Raw genomic sequence first — 18,981 nt, 5'->3', positions numbered from 1 at the left:
TGCTTACCTGCGTGTCCTGTGCTGTGGGAAGGAAACGGGGTTGGGGCGCCTTCGGGGTAATAGCAGAGGTAGGGGTGATGGGCATGGTGTCATGTGTAACAGTGTTTTTCTGAACTGTGTAAAATAACGATTGGCAACTACTTTTATTTACCTATCTGTGGGATGTCTGTAGTGGCGTATCCTGGAAACAGAGGAAAAAAGAATTTCAGGTGACAACCTCACTCTTGGCAGAAAGAAAATGAACATTAATGGAATTTGGTTATATTTTAAATAATGTATTTTCACTTAGGGGATAATTTATCCACAGGGGTCAGAGCAGCAGGGCAGCTTCTTATAGTAAACAGCCTTAACTCCACTCATTCTATCTAGTTCCAAAACTATAACCTGGAATCTCATTTATGGGACATGGCAACTGCAATGGATTTCCAGCCCTATAATAGAAAATCAAAGGAGGGCTTTTGAATATGAATAATGAATGAATACATCTGAATAAATAAATGGATTAATAAATCAATGAAAAAATCTTCTGTAGTCAATGTCAATGCATAACCTCCAGTTATAATGACTAAGGACCGAAATACAACAAGCGCTTGTCTTTTAAGTTGAGAATGAACTGTGCATGTGTGATTTATAAACTGCAGTGAGAAAAAAAAGAGTACGGTACTTTGGTCCTTTGTTCTTCCACTCTGGTCCTTGTTCTTAGCTTCAGCACAGTCACTCAGTTTAGAGTTGAAACCCTCAAACTGATAACTACAGCAGTATGTCAGAGTAGAGTCAGAGCTGCGGGGGAGAGTGAAACTGACTGCTCGCTCTTCTGTTCCAGCCTGGGTGCTCTTAGTATGTGTTCTACTCCTGTTGGAGTACAGGAAGAAAAAAGCTCCAGTGATGTCAGGTGGGGCTTCACAGCGAATGCGTGTCTCAGTGGGTTCTGTGGAGACTGAGATTTTGGGCTTCCTCAGATCTGGAACACACAAATTATACAAGATACAGAGAAATACATTTGCAGGGTCACAGTACTGATTGTGTTCCCTGTGGCTAAATGTGCATGAGCATCCTGATGGTTTTACTTGTAGGGATCTGGCAGGAGGAGCTGGAGTGACTGAGCTGCATCCCTTACCCCATGTGCACATTGCTTTGGTTAGTTTTATATAAGTGAAACATTAGGTCTATGGGAAGCCAGAAACAGGCTTTTGGTATGACAAACATTAAAACTGACAGTCTGCGCTTTAACCTTTATCTTCATTGTTTCATTTCAAATCCAATGTGCTGGAGTATAAAGTCAAAAAGACAAAAATTGTGTCACTGTCCAACTGCTTCCAGACTGAAATGTACACACATGCATGCACGCACACACACAATCATACAGTTCCCCAATGATTTATTTATAATTTTTCTGTCTTGCATTTCTTTACAGAAACATTAATTTAGAAATTACTATTTATTATATATTAACTGATCTTAGCATCTGCTGTCCTATTTCAGGCTCCATATTTCAGAATTACGAATTCTTACCCAGCACAGTTACTTTAGAAGGGTCACTATGAAGCATATTGAATGGTCCTCCCTCTGGTCTGAAAAAACATCTCATGATGATCTCATTCCTTGCGCTGTGACTCCCACTGAGCAGCTCAGCTCCAGTGACTGAGCGCTCACAGTCTGAGCCACTGATCGGTCCTCTCTGATTAATGGTGAAAGTGCAGTGGGACGCTGGGGCAGAGTCAGGTCTCCTGCACTTCAGATTCACTGATTCCTCTATGGAAATTACGGCATAACCCAAAAGTAACTCTGCCTTTGGCAGTTTACCTGCAAAAGTTCAGTGATCCATTTAGTTTCAATCATCAGTTATGCTTGATTTTCCACTCAAACAGCTATATTGTAGGTACTTTCATACAGCATCTGACCACAAACTTCCACTTCAGTTTTGTGTCTTTGCTGTAAGTAAGATTTTCCTTGGGGCCCATTCACAATCATATTTATAATGCATTTGTAGGAACTACAAAAGATATAGCAAGGTTAATAAAAACAAGCTGAAGTTACGGCCAAGGCACTGTAGGAGCATGTGAGAATTACAGCAATATTGGGTACATCATTTAACATGAGCTGATCGAAGCAATGTAATTATATTTTGGCAAATTATGTACAGTAAAACTTGATATAAAGAGAGAATATTTGAAAGATTACATAACTTTAATTGATATTAGGTAAAATATTAACTGTATAATGAATTATATGTGCTTGTTAGGTTAAATATACTTGTCTTGCATATTCACAGCTATGACAATTGCTTCACTAAATGGATTTGCCTACAGATGGCTATGTAGCAGTGTGTCTTTGGCTGGATGTGAAGCACAGGGAATTGACACATTGCAGTGCTTGTCACAGGTACACCTACTTGAAGATCAAGTTAATGTGAGTGTGAGGGGAAATTGTTAGTTTGGTCTGGAAACATTATACTTGGCAAGCTCATGATATCTTACATGACAATTGCTGTACAGGGTGCAATGCTGTGGCTAAACAAACATAAACAAAACAAATAAATCAATAAATAAATTGAACAGTGCAAGGGCAACCTGGCAGCCCTCAGCTTTATTTTGTACCAGTATGCTTGAGATTTAATGGGTGACTTACCCAATGTGTTCACTTTCTTACTGCGTGGAGAAAGAGAACGAGGGTCTGTATTCACACTGTAATCACAGCTCACCTCCCTGCTCTTCTGCAGGTCACTGATATTCATTTCAAAGTTACAAACAGTTTTACTTGTGGTCCATGTTCTTCTGAATGGCTCAGATGACTCTCCAATGTACAGGTTACAGCTGATATTAGTGCGAGATATGGGGTTTTCCAGCTTTGTCCCACAGACAATGTTAACCACCCTACTGTTCTGCACAGATCTATCCACAGAAATGTCTGGTTTCTGCAGCTTTCCTGTCGTGAAGAGACATGCATGATGCTCACCTTATACAATACAAATCATTCAAAGAAGGATATTACAGAGGTGGCATACATTGTTTGGGACCAGCATCACACAGTTGTGACAATTTATTCAGTGTCACACATATATCTGGCAGGTAATTAAGCTCTGCACATGTGTAATGACTTGCTCTAAGTGAAAACAGGCAGCAGTGTGATATAATGCTGATGGTTAATCACTCTTTTTTCTTTGGTACGCTTGACCAAGATCAAAATGGTCAATACCTAGATATGTAGACTGTGCTGTATGCTTTAGTGAACCTTTAGTGAACCTGACCAAGTAAAATATGAGAAATAGAACTCCCCTGGGAATGTTGACAGACTAAGAAAACATTATAACAGAAACAGAATGTGCTGAATTATGTTTTTATGTAAAAGTTCTCTGACAGGTTTATTACTGAAGTCACACTGGCTCTTACAGTGATGCGCTATACATTTACAATGCTCTCACTGCTTGCTTTGTCAGTATTAAGTCAGTATTATACTGAAAAAATATATTCAAGCTGAAACACTTTCCTGCAGCCCTTGATATTTTCTGATTAATGAAGCTTTCCATGCTATACATTATAATGCCTACTAATTATGTGAGACTTCAGTGTAGTTTGAAATGCATATGCAATCCATGTTGGATTGGTGTCAGCGATGACTATCCAGTATTGGCCAAAATGTTGTCATGTCCTTTAACATGCTCTGGGTACATATGAGTATGACTTCAGCATGTTGCTCTTATGTGCACATGCTCTTATTATAATTACATTAAGGCACAGTTATGTACTAACATTTTAGCATCATTATAATTTTTCCAGATTGACGCTTAATCCCTGTGTAACTTGTGAGTTAATATTCATGTTTTGTATTTTATTCTTCCTTTCCTCTCATCTACACTGACAGTATCTTATCCTTTTGACCCTGTAAATCACTTGGGATGACCAAAGCAGTGTCATTCCTTTACAGATATCATGTTGTGAGATGTGACCACCGAGAAGTAAGAAATGTCAGTCCTTTTTAATCCAGAAGCATTCTATCTATCATGTATGCACCATATTTATATGCATGTAAAGAACTTTAAGATTTGTGAAAACAAATAACGTTTTTATTATTGTGCTCACATAGTGCCTATCAATGACCCATTAAAATCAAATTCCCTTCCATTTAAATAACATATTTATCCTGCCTAGCAATTATCTGTACATGAAAGATTATCTTAAATAATTCGGGCCTGAAAGGTGAATCTTTTTAATGACCAAGGCAGGAAAGGCTGAAACTCATTCCAGTTCTTAATTAACAATGGCCATCAACACACTGAATGTGTTTATTATCTGGCAAATGGGTGATTTGTGCACATTCTGGTGATGCAAATCTTTTTCAAATAATTATGTATTAAACTTTTCAAATCATGAACTGCTACTCTCTCTGTTTATAGTGTCATTCATAAATCTAATAGAGTTTAATGACCAAGAACACACACAAAAAAATCTTCAAGAGAATTTTGTACTGCAATAGTAAATAAGATGTTGCTGTTTGGGGAAGTTCCCAGGCCCACTAACATCCTCACTGTGGGAATTCACCATCACACCAAGTCATTGCGGATGTGGTGGTTTCATTTTCGTCATAGACCAGGGTACATATTAACTGCATTTAACCAACCTTTTATTTTATGTGCAGGTCTATAATCATGTACAACCTTCAATACATGCCTTTCTGCATATTGTTTCTAGCCACACCACTATGAAGTTGTACCCCAAAGAGGGTTTCACACTGTTTCAAGCTGATAAAAAAATTTAGATTTATAATATACATAGTTAATAATTCTGTTCTTCAAGCAAGCTTTCTCTATTTGCAATAATTGCAGTATTACTAACCTTGAGCTTCAGCATGTCCACAACGACCTGTAGTGAGCCCACCAGAAGAGGGTGATGTTAGTATAAATTCATCAGGAAATGCAGGTTTCGCATTTTGTTCAGGTTTAGGTTTCTGCAATTACTTTGTCACAACAGAAAACATTTATTTCTTTCAGAATGTAATTAAGTTGCAATTGGCGTTCCTGGTCATTTGAAATGAGGCACTCACTTTCCAGCAGAATGACGATGAGCAGGAGAAGAAAGGGGAGACGTGAAGGCATGTTTGAGGACTGAAGTCAGAATAACACCAGGATGTGATGTTTTACACTCTTTTAAATGTGATGTGAATGAGGAAGTTGACAGTATTTTTATACAACAGGAAAACCATGCAGCACTTCAAGCAAAACTTATACTGTACCATTTCGATGCAAGAAAAGTCATGCAACTTGAAAATGCCAATAACCATTATTAAGGTTCATGTTGGCTTTCATGAAATTGTAGCGCTGAAGTTCATTTGTCGCGATTTCAAGTCCGATTCATCGCCAGTGAGCTCATCTAAATATCCCTGCTCTGTACCATGGTCAGCACAGTCTCACACTTAAATGATATTGATTTCTTATTAGGCTACTTGCTATAAGCATTTTCCCACCAGTGGATGAACCATGGGTACAAGAGAAGTGAACAGCTTACACTGTAGTTGTAGGTTGGTGAGTCTGGAAAAGTCATGTCTTTTTGGATTTTAGCACCTGGGTCCACAATAATACATAATTATCCACGACGTATAAATGAATTTACAAATTGTGGAAGGTATCTTTCCAGTGAATGGAGTTTTGCACAGCAATATGGGGGTGGATCCACATGCAGGTGTTTATTTTCTGTTTCTGACTAACCATACTCTCTGACCATGACACTGTCGCTTCACACGGCGGTGGGTCGCGTCCCAATCTGTGTACTCGCATATCAGCGGTACGTCTACGTCCGTGTACAGCTCCACTGGCGCTTCTCCCGTGACCAGCTCCCTCCTGGTCACAGTGAAGCGATATCGGTTCCCCTCGTGCACCTCTGTCCTGAGGGTTGTGTCCTGTGCTGTGTGTCTCTGTACAGCCTCCAGCCCGTTGACGTCACTGTGCAGCTCACGCTAATGGAGCCGGATGTGGTAACTCCACTTGCGCTCACACTGACCACCGCTTCAGCGGTTTTGCTGGAACGGACAACACTAACACAGTAAATAAACTGACACTCACATTACTGTTGTCAGTCAATGATGAGGGTGAATGCTGCACGACCCACTCCCCCTGTCAGTGGGTACACATTGATTCCCTGAGGTTGCTTCTGCCCTAAAAAGGGCATGCTCTGCATCTCTGAGCAGAAGGAAACTGAATTCTCTCAGAGACAGTGAGAGTTCAGAAGCACCAGTGGCTGGTATCATTGAAGAATAAAAAATAAATTTTTTTAATTTAGGCATTTCGCATTGATTCCGTACACCCTACTTGTGGGGCAGAATTCTAAATAGAATTATTTAAATTTTATACAACAGACCATTACACAATTCTTGTCACTCAGAGGCATATGTTTATCACCAGGCTCAGGGAGGATATCCAACTGCAGAGAAAGACTCAGGAAACAGAGGTAAGTGCCAATAAAAAGGCTATTACTTGGAACATGGAAAACAAAACAAACAAAACATAAGACACAGGAGAACGCATGGCAGTCAAACTAGATAAAAGACTAGACATGGAATAGCTAGCAGCTAGCAACTATACAACTACCAAACGACTACAAGGAGGGAACAAGGAGCTTAAATACAGAGGGGAACAGGTGAAACTAATACAGCAACAATCAGGCACGACCAGACAGAGAAAAACGAGACACACTAGGGCTGGAGAACAGGCCAAAAATGAATTTTCACAATTTTGTATATTTTATATTTTAATAACAAATTAAATAATACATTTTACTGTGATTCATTATCATGGAGTGCCAGAACAAGCAACCTGAATCATGTCATGCCTCTCTGAAAAACTGCCGACTACAAATAATTGCATTGGAGCACAGCACCTGTCCCTGAAATTCTAATAAACCAGTTGTATCCGGCAGTACAGTACTTGACCAGCAGAGGACGCTAACATCACGTAATCCCTGAGATTGGACCTGGTGGAGAGGACCGGCCTCACGGAGGACTTGGACCGCTGTACTGGCTGCCCGGTGAGGCTCAATTAAATAGCCTTTGTGTCACGGACATTTTAGCTAGGTTGACACTTTTAGTTTATAGGAAATCATTAAGTTGTATATAATAAATAATCATTTTCTCTCTTTAAACATCTGCGCGTTGGTTGCGTTATTGTGTAGATTGGTTGTGGTGGTTTAATGTTACGAACCGTTCCACCCTCTTTGTTATTGCAACACTGAAGGGTATTTCCATTCGTAACAAGGGCATTTCACAAAAGTCTCAACACACTATACATTTAAAACAAAATGAAAGGATAAAAAAACACATTTGGGGAGTCCTACTATGATTTTGAAAGTGGCTGATGAATGGCGTACTTGAGAGGCACAGGGGGCGCCACCAGGGATTTTGCGCCCCAAGCATTGGTTCTCAGTACAGGGATGGGCCCCAGTTAGCAGTCAGCAGTTATTTAGGGTTTGCCGGGTACTTTTGTGCAATATCAGTCTACAACATTGTAAACACATTTCTGTATTCTGCATAATACAGAATATATTCTTTACAAGTGCAGCAGTTATGCCCCCTAAATAACTGTCTGAAGAGTTCTTCTCTATGTTATTCTCATATGTGAGTTTGAACTCTGCATTGGGGGTACAATCCCAAAACAACATCGCAAGAAATAAAGATATTACTAACAAAACAGATTAACAATCCAAATGACATTCACAAGGTATTGTCAAAGAATGTTAAAAGAAATATTTCTATTCTAATTGTGCACACCCATAAATATATTGATACTCTCTTGATCAGAGTACATCATAAAGATTAAAAGGACTCCTGTGTTTTGTGTATGAATTCCTCAGTCCGTCTTCAGACTGCTGTACACCACGTTGTCCTGTTGGACCTGAAAGGCCGTCGTTTGAGGGGCAAGGTGGGCGACAGTGCTGTAAGTCACGTCAGAAGGAGACTAGGTAGAGAGAGGCACACAGTCACTACCCCAGTCACATGACACACAGCATAGGACACGTATTTATGTTGATGGATGACGCAGCTCCATCAACAGACACACAGCTGAGTTACAGTTTGCAGATGTAATGCAGAGTGCAGTGACTCAGACTTACATGTCAATGGTACAATAGATACATTTATTAATAAAGTCCAGCTTTACAATGAAGTCCTCGTACAGTGGATTTAACGCCAGAAATCGCCAGTGGCGTTCTGAATGATTATTTAATATTTCATTTTGGGCCTTAATTTCAGTACCACATCTATCCTGCTGTTGTTTTGTACTCACTGTGGCATCACTGGTTTCTGCTCCCTTGGACATGTCGACAGTGGTGTCTACAGCACAAACGCAAATGAGTTTACATCACATGTTGTTTATAATGGCAACAAGGACATTGAAGGTTGTGCTGAAAAAAAGCTAAAAATTGGTAACATGGTATGACTATGTAATCTTAGGGTTGTAGCTTGGTAAGCTGTTTATCTTCGTTGACTTAGTTGAGTAGGCACAAGTGCAATAACTATTGCTTGTTTTGTCTGCATAAACTTATCTTGCTGTTTTTTGTTGTGTTCATCAGATTAACCTACAGTGTCGAAGTTAAACTATGCGGTCGTTCCCTGCACTTGGAACTGTACTTCCCTCTAGGGTTTTCAACATGCTTGTTCCTGGTTTTGGTTATACACTTTGTTGTATGTCGCTCTGGATAAGAGCGTCTGCCAAATGCCTGTAATGTAATGTAATGTAATGGTAGCAGGTAGCATGTCTACATGCAGAACAGCTGAAATAAGGGCTAAAGAAATTACTGGAATGTTACAGGTACTTACATACAGCGTCATTGTTAGTTGAGTTGTGGGCAGCCTGAACAACACAGACAATTGTTGTATTAGAGATATACTTTATAGGACCTATAGTCATGGTCATGTACTGAAACTATGAGAGTATCAGACTGAGCAAATAAAATTTCTTAATTTCCGTTTGATTGTGCAGACACCATGTAACAGTTGGATTGAGAGGATGGTAGCATGTTTTTTATTTCTATAAATTCATCTCATGATAGAGAAAGAAAAAATACTCACCCACTGGATTTCCTTTTTTTCTGAAAAAGAACAAAAAGAGATTTTTTACATTTTTGACACTGCACATGTAAAGAAATCAACATCATTTATAAATTATTCAACAGTATATAACTCATTTTTGACAAAAAATGTCACTGTAGAACTCAGCAATTCTAATGTCACAATATGTTGAAGCTTTCCTCAGACAGCTATGAGCATTAGTTAAAATCACTGGCTAGTCAAAATCATTGCATGTAGTGCAGACTACTTGTGTTGCACTGATCATGAGTAATCTTGTTAGTATAACTGAAAATGCTACTGGCTGCAAAGCAATGAAACTCACTCAGCACTGGAGCTTAAAGATGACTTGACTAGCACAGGAATTTGCAGGTCGGAGCCCACAGCCAAAATGAAAAATAAAATATAAATTCTTTATGTTTTCCAATTTCATAGTGGCATATTTTAGAATTTCAGATTAAACATGCCTTGTTTGGTAAACAGATTCATGATGATAACATATTTCTTACAATGATTAAATATCCCTATACTACTTAACAGCAGCATCCACGATATAACGTCAAAAATTATGTATGTGCTAGTCTATTGTCCAGTCACTGTGTTACAGCCTGTAGTATGGGTTAGATAAAGGAATCAAATGTTAACCATTTAATTTACTTATGGCCTCTTGCTATAGAGTGGTCACCAACACTTGAGAAACGCAGGACTAGTGCACACTACAGAGCAGCCATCAGAAAGACTCACTGTGTATCCAGTACAGACTGGCTCCTGTCATTCCCAGGAGGATCACAATCACAGTGAGAATTACTCCAATACCCGCTGGTGTGTTCAACCAGGCTGAAATTTGTAAAGGGGATTTGAGGAGAGTTAGACACTGAGTGAAATGAGCACCAACTTTATGAGGGAGGTATTCTAGATCTCCACATATTCTAGTTCATACTGTGGCCTTTTATGTTGTTTTTAAGCAATTAACCAGCTTTTCATTGAGACAAAAGAACCCTCACAGCCAATACCTGGTCTAACACAGTTCAACAAGTAGTAACATATTGATAAATAATTAATGACACAATTGACAGTTATTGGTCTGGTAGCAGAGCAAGCACTAACAGCTAGCACTAGCTTTGCTGCTACGGAGCATGCTTGCTCTGCTGCCAGACTTGATGCTTCTGAATGTGGGACCACCACCACATACTTGGACACACAATTGACCTGCTAGTGTTACAGCTAGCACTAGCTTTTTTTTCTTTCTCTCTCTCTCTCTCTCTCTCTCTCTCTCTCTCTCTCTCTCTCTCTCTCTCTCTCTCTTTCTCTCTCTCTCTCTCTCTCTCTCTCTCAGAAAGTACACCCATTTATCTCCGCCCCAGTTTCAACCTTCAGGGTCCAGGTTGAACTATGCGGTTGTTCCCTGCACTTGGAACGGTACTTCTCTCTAGGGTTTTCGACATACTTGTTCCTGGTTATGGTTATACACTTTGTTGTACATCGCTCTGGATAAGAGCGTCTCCCAAATGCCTGTAATGTAATGTAATGCAACGTGGGTGGCTTCTTTTTCTCTAAAGAAAGAAGGAAAGAGCAAAAGAAGATAAATGATTGTTACTGTCATTACAAGAATGGGATATTTGTTGACTGACTTATTGTATTGAAACAATTTGATTAGTAAATCTTGAAATCCCACAGGAACGTCGTGATAGAGTAAGTAATTTTGTGTTGGAAAGATATTTTTTTGAAAATGAAGGGTCAGAAGTAACAGCAGAAGCAGACAGAAGCAGTGAGAACAAAACTGTGGTAGGGGAACATCACAAGCTTTTAACAATTAAAATTTAAGTTGATGTCAGTTGGAATAAAATGTCACTAACCTCTGAATTCATAATGACATATTGACTCCAAATGCTTTCTTTCACAAAATAAGTGATGTATTGGTCAACTTGACCTACACACATTACATATTGCTCTCTGTTATATTTGAATGCTCTGCACTTGAAGTTGTACTTCAGTGAAGGCATCGTTTGTATTTTAATTCATGCGTTCCCTCCCTTTCTCTGCCCGGTTTGGAGTGCCTAATTACGCTCATGCTGCAATGCTTGGCACAACAACACTGGAAATTTAGGAGAGTGCAGACAAACGTGCGCTTTCCTTCAAAACGTGTAATGTGAGCTGCCTCTTACTTGCATTTTGCAAGCCAGGCTCATACAGACATGGGTTGGAGGAAGATACATCGTACAACTTAAGAGGCAGAATTGTGGGATACGATGACAAATACTGCCACTCAGGCTGCCAGAAACCCCCCCATCCCTGGGAAATGCTGGAAACTAATTTTGCATCACCTTGTGTGGCTGCCAGACACCGTCGGCACTGGGTCAGTCTGGACTCTATTACGGATAGAGGGACCCATCGAAAGATTAGACCACCAAGCTGCCCAATGATGAGTTAAGTTTGAGGGCAACCTAAACTAACTAGTAACAACCCAAACGAACTACTCTAAGGATCCGTTACCTATTACACCTCAGAAGTTCAGACCAACAGAAGTATCCGTACTTTTTTTGGTCGTCACAGGCGGTGGTGAGGTTGTCTTCTTATCTACAGAAGGAAGAAAGAAAAAGGCTTTATTGTTACTGTAATTACAATAAGTGTGTTTAGACAGCAACCTCATCTAGAAGTACTTGATAAGTGAACCTAAATTTTATTTGGAGCTTATAAAATGAGAAATATCTGTAAGCCATAATATTAACTTTGACTGTGCTGGAAAATGATGAAATATTTTAGGAAATAATTGCCTATTGGCTGGGGCTGTTGGCTGAATGGCCAACAAAGTCATCATATAAATTCAGATCAAGTTAAAGCTTTATTGACAATTTGAAATAAGTGCATTGGAATTGTTTCTCACAAACGTTCATCAAAAAAGGTTCTATGGTTATTAGGTGGCTATGTATATTTCATGAATATTAGAGGATTTTGTTTAAACTTTGGAGCATAATTAATTTATTCACAATACCTCCATATTGCCTGAGAATCACTCAGGGATTTCACTGACAATATTTGTTTTTTCCCCATTTTTTAAGGAACAAGGACTGCACTGCCCACAGTAAAACTATCAGTTTGTGCTGGGAGGTCAGAGACTGTGTGGAGGTCACATGACTATTTGAACTGTGAGTGCAGGAAGTGCTGTAAGTAACACATTCCGGTGGACAATGTTGGCAGGCCACGTGTAGTGACGTTTCTGCTGTGATATTGTGAAACCTCTCATACAGTAATTGTGTCCTGTCTGTGCAGACTAAAAGAAGTGGCTGCTGGTTACATGGATTCAGAGGCTGTGCATACTAGCCCTGAACCGGCTTGCAGCAATGAAACTGGCCTACACATAAATACCCGTCCAAATTGGGAGAGTAAATACAGAAAACATTTTTTTTTTTTTTTTTTTACATTTTTCCTACATTTAGAGTAATATTATATTGTGATATTGTAATGCTGAAATCTTGTAATCCAAACTCATGTAAAAATCTTCAAGTATGTACCTGCTTCAGAAAAGGTTGATGGCCCTGGAGAGAGTCCTGATAAAACAGATTGTGAGAGTGAGATTTACATTTTGAAACATTGCATAAAATGAGGCAAATAATGACTGACAAACTTCTCATGACACACAGACCAGTTCTTTTAACCTTATGGCTGTATTTTCCTAACTGTAAGTACAGAGATTTACTCACCTTCTATTTTTCTTTTGTCACTGCGTGGGGAAGGAGAGCGGGGGTCAGTGGGGACAGAGTAATCGCAGCTCACTTCTGTTGCCCCCACAGACTGCAGACCCTGCTTCAGGTCATCCCGTTTCACAACAAAGGAACAGACTTGATTTTTGGTCCATGTGCTTCTGAATGGCTGAGATGAGTCTCCAATGTACAGGTTACAGCTGACATTAGTGTCAGATGGGAGGTGTTTCAGCTTTGTCTGACAGACCAGGTCCACCTGCCCACCACTGTTCTGCACAGAAATCTCTGGTTTCTTTATGTCTATGAAAAGAGAACACACACATCACAGAGCAGAAATACTAAACTGCATAAAATCCTAAAAGGTGTGTTAATATCAGGCCTTAACAAATAATATTTACAGTATTAAGAGGGCAGTGTCTCCCTGCCTAAAGTGGTATACATATCAACAAGTAAAATGTTACTTTTATTACCATTTCATTACACATATACTATGTATTTATACTATTTCAAAATCTTTGTGTATAGTTACAAATAGTTTCTGTTAGATGTTTTCTTACTGATATACAAAGAACCAACAGAAATGCGGGAAGCCTCTTTAATAACTTGAGCCCATGCAAACAGAATCTTTTGCCACAGAAATCCAGTCAAAGTTAAAGCTTAACAAGCTACAATTCCCTGTCTTTGCAATATGTTTAATGTCAGATAATGTAAAGATGTAAAGATAATGTATTAATACTAACATTAGTACATACTGAAACTCAAACAATAGCTATAATTTAAAGATGATAAATGCTGTTATCTGTCATTCAACAAGTTATTGCATTTCCACATATAATGTTTTCTATCAATGTCAATGTCTGAAGTAGAAAGAGGCCCAGTCAGGCTTTTTTGTGAAATCATGAATGAACTTTGAATGTGATGAACCCTTAGCTCTAAGTCCTGTTGATGAAAAGTTTGTACAAAAAATTTCCTGTGACCCTATGAGTGGTTTCAGACCGCATGCAACAGTTTCCTGAGAAATACCCATTTCAGTCTGCTGCAAGGTACCGTACATACACACCAAAATTAAAATACAATAGAATGAGAATATGTATTGTAGTGTACCATTGCTAATTGTAAATATGAGAGGATGATAACAATAAAACATTCTTATTTCTTCTTCTGTTTTACAGTATTCTCTGTCTATCTATCTACAGCCATTCAAAATCAGAACATCTATACAGTACATGTTTCAGTGAAATGTTAAAGACAGGATTGACTACAAAAAAGCTAAAATATAGTAAATATTAAAAAATATTAAAAATAAATTAAATAAATTAAAATATCCTCATGAGAAAACATGCTTTTTGTGATTAAGACCAGCGACTCATATTCTCTGCAGGGAACAGAAATGAATTGCCGGGTCATAGGAGGATATGTCATATATCCTCCTATGATCTTAAATGGACCAGCATATATTTAATAATTTAGCTTTGCACACAGATCATAGTAACATAAAACACCAAAGAATCCCTTTGCTTGACCTAATAACTTGGACAACATATTGAACCATCTGGCTAATTTGGCTGCAGATACCAGAAGGGTAATATGATAAATTTGTATTATGCTATTTGTGGATTTTATACTGACCTTCAGCATCGGCGTGCAGTATGAAATCTGGCAAACATAAGGCAAATGAAACAAATTAAAGTTTGATCAAAACAGTCCTCCAGATATTTATTGTTAACTTTCTCTGACATGCCATGATCAGCCTGAAATGTGAACATTTGTAAAAATCTACATAAAGAAATGTGATTAGTTTAGATGAAAAAGAAAAGAAACTGGAAATAAACACATTGTCACAAAGCCACCGAGAACTAGAAGAAAATAACTGCTGCAGATCTGTCACTGCTGGCCACTGTGACAGACAGAGAACGCAGAAAGAGAAAGAGGAACAAGAAAAGAGAGAAATACTTGTTTCACTCACAGTCCAGCTGGATGGCAAAGGCCAGCAGCAGAGTGGTGTAGAACTGGGACCGCATTTCAAAGAGGAGGAACACAACAGTGAGCAATAAGAGAGAAAAGCAGATACTTGTCTCAGACCGATTGTGTGAATACGGAAGTACATTTTGGGGTGGGACAAGAAACCACAGCCATGTTCAGTTGCAAGCCATTCATGTAGCTTTTATGTGGGGGAACTAGGCTTGTAACTCAAAAGGTTGTGCGTTTGAATCCCAGCTGGGGCTCTGCCATTTTATATAGCGAAGTACTGAGCCTAAATTGGTTGAGTAATATATCCAGCCATGTATATGGATTGTATGTAGTAATGTGATCTAGGAAAGTCACTCTGGATAAGAGCATCTGCTGAATTGTAATTGTAAGTAAACCCTCAAATGGCGGCAAAAAAACTCCTCAATGAGAAGAAATCTTGAGAGGAACCATGCTATTGAGGGGGAGCACATCCTCCACTGGCCAGCCTGGTATAAAGACAGCAAATAAACTTGGTTAAGCAGGTTACAGCTGAGATGAAAGCTAACAGGAATGATAGAAGAGCAAATGGTATAGCTCAGAACAGTGCAGTTTAGAGGAGCCGGATGATGGATATGGAGCTCCAGACAGTGGCAAGACCAGGGCATGGTTGAAACAGTCCATGATCATGGAGCGAAGGACAGGACTGGAGCGATCTTGGAACTCAGAGCGAGATAAGGGGCGGGAGCCCCATGGAAAGAGAAACCGTGAGGCAAAAGCACACTGACAGCTTCTCATTAGGGGCCTGTGGGGCCAGGCGCCACCAGCAGATGGGAGTGTAGTGCAAGCTGCATGTATCTCTGTCTGCACCATAAATGAAAGAACAATTGTAGTGGAGATTTTGACTGACAATGAAAGAGGAAAAAAAGATGATCTGTCATTTTAGTATATGGAAAAATTTCAACTCGTAGCCTCAGAGGATAGCAAGACAGCTGGCTAACACATTTACACTGCAAAAATTCATCAGGTGGATTATTTGTTGTTGATGAGCTTTAGCACTTGGACCTTGTCATGCTTCACATGAGTATAGTTTGACTAGTTATAATTTGTGCCTGTTGGCGTTCATCACTGAATGTGTTAATGTATGTGTGGGCGTGTGCTTATTTTACATTGCTCTGGATTAGAGCACCAGCATATTAAAATGTAAAAAAATAATGGCACACTATTATTTTGATGCTTAAATCACTGCTGTTAATGCCTTTTCTTTATATCAAAATCAGACATTATATACCATATGTTTGCCAGCAGTCATATGACCCTGTACCCTTCCCATGCCAAACTGCTGAAGCTAAGCAGCTGTGGGTTTACTTAGGGCTTGCATGCGGAGTGGATGTGGACGGAGTGTGGCACAGTGGGTAAGGAACTGCGCTCGTAACCGAAAGGTCCAGGTTCGAATCCCGGGTAAGGACACTGCCGTTGTACCCTTGAGCAAGGTACTTAACCTGCGTTGCTTCAGTATATATCCAGCTGTATAAATGGATACAATGTAAAGTGCTATGTAAAAAGTTGTGTAAGTCGCTCTGGATAAGAGCGTCTGCTAAATGCCTATAATGTAATGTAATGCATGCGGGCCTCCAGGGAAATGGAAATGTCTGCTGGAAAGGTGTTGGCAGTCATGTCACCATCCAGACTGAAAAGAGTAGATGTGATAACCCTGGAGTCCAGCTCAAATCCCCCAAAAACTGGTTCTCTGGCAACCAATTTATCCCCTACATCTGACTTGCTAAACAATCCCTTGCATTCCCAATTTGATTATCTGTGTCTTCACTGCAAAAAAGCACAGAGTTCTGATTTGACGCACAAGATTAAATAAATGAGTAAACTTGCAGCCCTTTTTCCAACAAATATTGTGTGTATTTTTTATGACGAGCTTAGTCTTTCTTTCAATTTATGCTCTACAAGAAACAAAAATAATGGACAAAAGAACAAAATAAGAACAATATTATTTTAAACAAACCAACTTGGGTAGTTCACAACAGTGCTTGTAATAAATATGAAATTGAGAGCATACATTTTTATATGGATGAAAACAAGTTAGAAATGACATCGCAGAAATACAGACTACAGTAGTAAATATTTAAGAGTACTCTTTATTTTAAGTTAAAACAGTATGCCATTTTGTGACTATGTATGTATGCTATGTTTGTTAATAAATATACATGTTCTGTATTTATGTGTGGTTTTATGTATATTTTTATTTATTGTGTATGCATACTGTATATTTGTAGAGGTAAACAGGCTAATCTCTCTCATGTCTCAGCACAATGTCTCCACAAACTGTCCGGTGTTCTCACTCTTCTCTCCCTGCCTGCAGCATATGAAACAAAACACATGAAAATGAAATTAGTCAACTAATATATGCACTTGCATAGGGAGGGATTAAATCCAAAAATAAACCAGCAGCACAATTTTAGAAAGTGATTGTTTTTTTTGTTTTTTTTACAATACAACATTTACCATAAGAGCCAAAAATGGATGCATATAAAAAGGCTTCAGTTTCTGAAATTTCATACATCAGCAGTACTGACTATGCAGCCATCATCTAATCACATTATCAGTCTCCCTGAAGTGTGTGCTGCCAGTCGCTGCTTTCATTCTGTATTCCACCATTGCATTGCATACACAGCTGGTATAGGCAGACTGCACGTGCCTGACCAAACAGAGCAGTCACTCCTGTGCATGAGATGGGCACTACCATGGCAACTGAAAGTCTGGCTCCTGTGGCAGAACCATGATCATACATGTACTGCCCTGCTGGGCTGCCAGCCCTGTCACAACCATGAATCAGCATCAGTCAGGATGTCAATAAATGTTACCTGTAGCTGAACATGGTAAAAATGTACAGTACGTTTTCCTCCTGTAAAGTTCTCTACTGGAAGTAAATTAATTTATGATTCATCTAAGCAACCAGAATTACCAAATGAAATTAAACTATTTTGTGCCCTGCAGAAAAACTAAACTCTCAATTAAAAAAACAAACAAAAAAAAAAAGTTATATATTTTGAACCTTCCCATTGAAAATAATCACTTTACATATAATAAAGTTACTTATGAAAATAAAGCTCCTGTCGCCTGCATGTAGCCAATAGTCCACTTTTCACCATAAGCAAATGTCAATGGCAGGACTGGTCAACAAATCCTTAATAAGAGCTTTACTGTCACGTACGGGAGGGTAGGACCCAGACGCAGAGTGGAAAAAACACAAGAACTTAAAAGGAAAGTTTAAACAAAGACATTTACTACAAAAATAAAACCAAAAACAGAAGAAAATCCAAAAGTCCAAAAACATGTAGAACAGAGCAGGCAGGGCAGACACAGACACAGACACAGACACAGACTGTCAGAAAAGCACAGGCAGCAACAAAGTCAGAAACACAAGCAGGTCAAACTGCAGGCAGAAACACACATGAAACGACATGAACCAGAACTCGAGTCAGGAAACAAAGAATTTAAATAGACAAGGGTAACAAGACACAGGTGAACTCAAAGAACAATCAAACCAGAAAAGGAGATGATAACAAGATACAGGTGGGACCAATGATAGAATAATCAATAAAAACCAAAAAACGAATAATACAATTAACACTGGGAGCGAGAACGAACTGGAACATAAAACTGAAGTGCCGCCATCTGGAGGCCAAATGGGGAAAAACAGAAACAGAAAATACGGAACCATGACATTTACAAACTTTTAATAGCTGTGTAACACATTCATAGTCACTATATCAACATTATTGCATTGGTACTTTTAACCAAAACAGAATGTAATGGTAATATAATGTATAATGTGGGTGGTAACAGCACAATATATAAAAGCATATTGAATGACTATGTTTTTATCAATATTTATGCAGTAGTTATGTTGTGCTTATGAATATTTGATGCAGGTTTTACATAAAGACTTTCTTTGTATGATTCAGATAAGATGTCTGATTAAAAAGTACATTTCTATTGGCTGATGATGGGTGGACAGTTGAAGCACAGACCTGTGGTTGGTGTGTGGGAGATGAAGTATTCTATGAGTATTCCAATAGCAGCCAAGAGGACCAGCGCACTGAGGATGTGTCGCCACAGAAACCTGATTGACTCCGAGAAAGCAAAGAAAAGGAAAGGAACAGATCAGCAAACAGTACTGGCAATTACAATCTGGACCACTCACAATGTTTGTACCTCCTGTCTTCATTAGAAGTGTTTCATTAGTGCAAGATAGTTTAAATAGAAA

General features: G+C 38.9%; 2 protein-coding genes across 2 annotated transcripts in view; both read right to left on the bottom strand.

Annotated features, from left to right (window-relative positions):
• The window catches only part of LOC118230221, a 249,467-nt gene that overhangs the window by 74,567 nt on the left and 155,919 nt on the right, over positions 1-18,981 (bottom strand). The window lies entirely within an intron of this gene.
• LOC118222935 overlaps positions 1-18,981 on the bottom strand; it is a 38,366-nt gene that overhangs the window by 4,082 nt on the left and 15,303 nt on the right. The gene's annotated exons all lie outside the window — the stretch shown is intronic.

This window comes from Anguilla anguilla, chromosome 1 (genome assembly GCF_013347855.1).
Source record: "Anguilla anguilla isolate fAngAng1 chromosome 1, fAngAng1.pri, whole genome shotgun sequence".
NCBI lineage: Eukaryota > Metazoa > Chordata > Actinopteri > Anguilliformes > Anguillidae > Anguilla > Anguilla anguilla.
This window is presented reverse-complemented; position numbering and strand designations above follow the sequence as displayed.